Raw genomic sequence first — 5,190 nt, forward strand, 5'->3', positions numbered from 1 at the left:
GGCTGATGAGTGTCCACCAAGCCACTCTATCATTCCTCCTCCTCAACAAGACAGGAGGGTAGAAAATACAACAAAAAAGCTTGTGGGTCAAGATAAGGACAAAGAGATCACTCACCAATTACTGTCACAGGCAAAACAGACTCAACATGGGGAAATTAATTTGTCAGTCAAAATCAGAGTACAATAATGAGAAATATGAACAAATCTGAAAAACACCTTCCCCCCACCCCTCTCTTTTTTTTCTGGGCTCATCTTCACTCCTGACTTCTCTACCTCCTTCTACCGAGCAGCACAGGGGGAGAGGGAGCGGGGGGTTGCAGTCATTCCTCACAAGTTGCCTCTGCTGCTCCTTCCTTCTTCATGTTCTTCTTCTGTTCCAGTGTGGTGTCACTCCCATGGGGCCACAGGGCCTGCCAGAAAACCTGCTCCAGTGTGGGCTCCTCTCCACAGCGTCACAGCCTCCCCTTTGGGTGCATCCGCCTGCTCTGGCGAGGGGTCCCCCATCGGCTGCAGGGTGCATATCTGCTCTGCCATGGACCTCCGTGGCCTGCAGGGGGACGGCCTGTGTCACCATGGTCTTCACTGCAGGCTGCAGGGGAATCTGCTTTAGGACCTGGATCACCTCCTCCTTTTCCTTCTTCACTGACTGTGGTGTCTGCAGGACTGACAGCTTCTGCACAGCATTTTTTTAGCCCTTCTTAAATATCACAGAGGTGCTACCAGCATTGCTGGTTGGCTCAGCTTTGACCAGTAGCAGCTCCATCTTGGAGCTGGAACTGGCTGTGCCCAACATGGGGACAAGTCCTGCTGTCTTCTCACAGAACCCACCCCTGCAGCCCCTGCCCACTCCCCTGCCCCAGCTTGCCACACAAACTCACTACAACAGTGATCGGCTACAGGGCAGAGAGAGGGGATTGAAAAGTAGGAAAAGGGAGACAGAGAGAGATGGGGGGGGGGGTAGCAATGGGCTACAGGACAGAGAGGAGGAACTGATAAAAAGGGAGAGGATACCAGACAGAGAGATGGAGAAAAACAAAATACTAGTGATGAGCCACAGGGCAGAAGGAAGAATTTAAAAAGGGGACAGTGAGGTAGATGAGAGAGACTGAGAAATATCAAAACCACTGATGATCTAAAGGGGAGAGAGGGATAATAAAGAATAGGGACAGGGAACCAGACAAAGAGAGAATAATAAAGACAACAATGGGCTATGGGACAGTGAGGGAAGAAGTTAAAACATAGTGACAGGGACCTGGAACAAGAGAATCTAAGAAAGTAAAAGTGTATCCAGAATACAGGGCAGAGAAAGGAATTTAAAAATAGAGACACAGCATCAGACAGGTGAGAGCGGCAGGGATTGTGAAGGGCTAAAGGGCAGACAGGGAGGAATTAACAAGATTGGCATAAGACGACAGATGGATAGATGGAGAAAGAAAAAGTAGTGATGGGCTGCAGGGCAGAAACAGAGGATAAAAAAAGAGGGATGGGACAGGTCAGAAGTGCAGAGAGAAAAAGAAAACAGAGGCAGAACAACAGAGAAAGACGGGGACTTAGAGAACAAGAGAGGGAGAGGTACAGGAAGAAAAAACAAAAAAATTAAAGCAGTGAGAGAAAGAGAAGGTGAGGGCAGGGAGGGACTGGGATGCAGAAGAGGGGTGACACAGCCCCAGGGGTCCAGGACTCACTGTACCTCCCGCTCTTGGAGCTGCTGAGAGAATCTGACAGTTCACACATGTCTGTCTCTCTCGCCCTCTCCCTTCCTCCTCTGTAGTTGCAGTCACTTGACTGTCATCCACCTAAGAGAATAGACTGGTGCCTTACAGCTCTTACAATATGAGGCTTCCTAGAAACACAGCCTCACATGCACACACACACTACATGACTGTACTGTGGTTTTGGTTACGCATACAGACCCTGTCGTGCACACTGGTGATTGGATCTGCTGAGGACTACACTAAGAAGGGTCCATCCTCACCTAGAGAGGCAGGCTATCTCCTGTATGCAGCTGCTGGCTGGATCCTCTTTATTTTATTCTTCAAATGCAGGCCACTACGGAACCTTTCCATGGCAACCACAGCGAAACGGTGCCAGCTGACATCCAGCTGAGAGAAGAAAAAAAACATTAGCACAAAGCTGGGTAGGAATCCAAAGCTGCCCTTTTTTTTTTTGTGAAGGTTTGTGAAGACAGTACGACTGAGCAGAGGAAAAAGTATTTTTTGCGTCATCTGCGTTTTGCCACACGCAGCCCTGAACTTCCTGAAAATTTACGTTTACCAAAAAAAGCCATTTGGAACATATTGCCAAACAACATTCGGCAAGAAAGCTTTGATGCGTTTGACACACGCAAGTTTTTGGTCACTTGCTATTTGCTTCCTGTTGCTGCTGCTGTTCTTCCTTCAGAAATTCTACTCGTAGCCCAGTTATTCACTACTGGTTCAAGCATTTGCCTTCCTGGTATTACCAGCACATTCACAGAGGCAAATAACTTACTTGCTCTTCTACAATCATCCAAACGACAATTACAGCCATGAAAGAGAAGGAGAGGTCAGGCAGCAGAAGAGCTCTGCAGGCTGCCACCAGTCAATATTGCACTCTCGAAGAACAAACAACAACAAAACAAAACCGTGACCCTGTATCCTTCTGGTTTTGGTTTTTTTTTTCCCCCTTCTTCTTTCAGAGCTCATCCCTGCCTCAGCATTTTGTCTTGTCAGAGCATGAAGCGCAGGTGATCCGTACCCTGACGACTTTTGCGTGTGATGAATGCCTGTTCAGAAATAGTCCAGATCTGCAAGACTGGTGTCATTTCTATGGTTTTAATCATCATAACTCACATTTTATTTACTCACGCATTTGTGAGGAAACTAATTAACTTTCAGACACTGCCTCTCCTTTTTTTGAGGGGTGGGGGTGGAAATGTGTTAGAGACTGAAAAACATTACGATTCAGAGCTCCCAACCACGAGGGAGTGGTGGAGAAATCAAGGAAAGCAAAGACCAACAGCACGTACTTAAGCGACTCTCCTTGCAAGGCTGTGCCTCGGTCCTAGGAATGACTAGTCCCTTTTTGGAAGGACAAACTTTTTCACTTAAAAGTCCTAGACTGAAGACTCCGCTGAACGGAATGGGGATTGTGCCACGGGACAACATGCCATCAACACTCTTAATGGGGAAGGGGAAAAAAAAAAACAAACAAATAAAAATCAAGTACCAGTTCCCATCATGTTTCACTCATTACATTTCCACTGGCATCTAGGTGCTCAAAAATGAACTACAGGGACACCACATATTCCTAAAAATTCAGTTATACATAAAAAAGTAAAAGGCTATTTCCAACTTGCCCATAAAATCAGTATGAACAGAGAGAAGAGAAACACTCGACCCCCTAAAGAAGCTAACAGGCAGCTCTGAATTTACCAGACAGGACATTTCATTCTTTCACCTGAACCAAAAACACATCACGGGACCAGTTCAGGAACAGGGCACGATCTGTTAACAGCAATTTTTCCATCAGCTTTTCGGCACTAGCAGCAAATTTGCCTTCTCTGTGGGTTTAATGTGGAGCATCTGTAGTGCCCTCGAACTCGCAAGTGTTTCTCTCCGCTCCCCCAGCCCGATACGTGCGATTACCTGAGCAGCAAGCGGAATTAACCAGGCAGGATTTTCTTCGTGTGACGCGGAAGGTGACGCTGGGAGAAGAGGAGACAAAGAAATGAACCTGCTTGTCACGCCCAGCCAACGGTGAAAAGACAGGGGAGGATTCTGCCGGAAGGGCTCTGCACCCCAGGAGCTCCCGCCAGCCGGTTTCTCTCCCCTTTGCCCGGTACCGAGGGGACGACGACACCTCGCCCGCGCCCCCTCGCAGGGGAGGCTGCCCCGGGAGAGCCGGGGGACCCCCACCTCGCTTCTGCCCGTGGGAATGGACCGGGAGAGACCCTCCACGCAGAGACAGGAGCGTGGCGTGGATTGCATGCCCGAGGGAAGAGGCCGGGCTCCCCGCTGGCAGAAGGACAACTCACCTCCCTGCTGCTCGGAGCTGCTTGCTGCGGACAGCCCTGCCTGCGCCCGGCCGCTCTTCCGCCGTGCTGGGAGCGCAGGCCGGCCGACGGACGCTCCAGCGAAAAGACGCTCCAGCTAATCGCGCCCCCTGCTCGTTACGGCCGCAGGTACTTTTGCCTCTGGCTAATGCACGCTCCAGACAGCGGACACCCCGCCTCGTTCCAGCTCCCGCTTGCTACAGTTCTGGCTCCTTGAAGCCCCAGCTCCGCACTGAAGCTCCGGCTGATTTCAGCTGCTTCTCCTTACAAGCTCCAGCTACGTGCAACGGTCTGGGCTTTCCGTAAGGTTGCATATCAACTGCTGTCAGAACTGGAGCATTAGGATTAAACATCAGAGTTACACGCCAAGTAAATATTCGTTAAGTTTGGGCGATTAATTACTTAATAACTATTCTGAGCAGCGCAGAAAGAAGAGCTGGACTCAAAGAGGGCACGTGGGGTCTGAAAAGCGCCTTCCCCCCCCACAGACCACCGCAGATGTTGAGCTCGGCCTGCTGCGTGCCGGCCTCCCGAACTTCGGCGTCCGACACAACCAGACCCCCATCTCCGGGGAGGGATCACGCACCCTGCCCGCCCCCCGCTTCCCCCCGCAGCCCCCAACACCCTCCCACCCGCCTGCAAAACCAGCCAAGCCGGCTCCCGCTTTTGGCCCCCACCCCAGCTGACTCGGGGCCCATTTGGGAGCCAAAAAACCCGGCCGCTGAGCCTGTTCTCAAGGCCCAAACACGCAGGGCCGGACCTCTGTTTCTGGGCCCAAAGCCGCGCAGCTCGGTCTGTTTCCGAGCCCCCAAATCAGCCACGCGAGCCTGTTGTCAAGCCCCAGGAACAGAAAACTTGTTCTCCATTTCTGACCCTGCAGTGCCCACGGGCGACGCCGAGCGTAGCCACCCCACAGCGCTGCACCCCCGGGGCCCCACGCGCAGTTTCGGGGAGTGCTCGGGACCTGCAGAGGGCCCGGCCCCACGCCTCTGCGGGGCAGCCCCAGCACAGGCAGGGCGTCGCTTCTCGATTGCCGTTTCAGGCTTTATTTCCCCGCCATCACCGGCACGGCCAGGCCCCCCACCCCAACCCCCCCAGCCGAAGCACCCCCGCGGGTAGCCGGGCCCAGCCACCCGGAAAACAAGAAAACCAAAGAG

The 5,190-nt window shown here is 52.1% G+C and overlaps 1 long non-coding RNA gene across 1 annotated transcript; it reads right to left on the minus strand.

Annotated features, from left to right (window-relative positions):
• Positions 1 to 1,051: 1,051 nt before the first annotated feature.
• Positions 1,052 to 4,341, minus strand: LOC142041736 (uncharacterized). Its single transcript, XR_012653536.1, has 3 exons — positions 4,016 to 4,341; positions 3,627 to 3,685; positions 1,052 to 2,102 (listed from the first exon to the last, which is right to left on the minus strand). It is a non-coding gene; the product is annotated as an uncharacterized LOC142041736 (long non-coding RNA).
• Positions 4,342 to 5,190: the final 849 nt, after the last annotated feature.

This window comes from Buteo buteo, chromosome 19 (assembly GCF_964188355.1).
Source record: "Buteo buteo chromosome 19, bButBut1.hap1.1, whole genome shotgun sequence".
Lineage (NCBI taxonomy): Eukaryota > Metazoa > Chordata > Aves > Accipitriformes > Accipitridae > Buteo > Buteo buteo.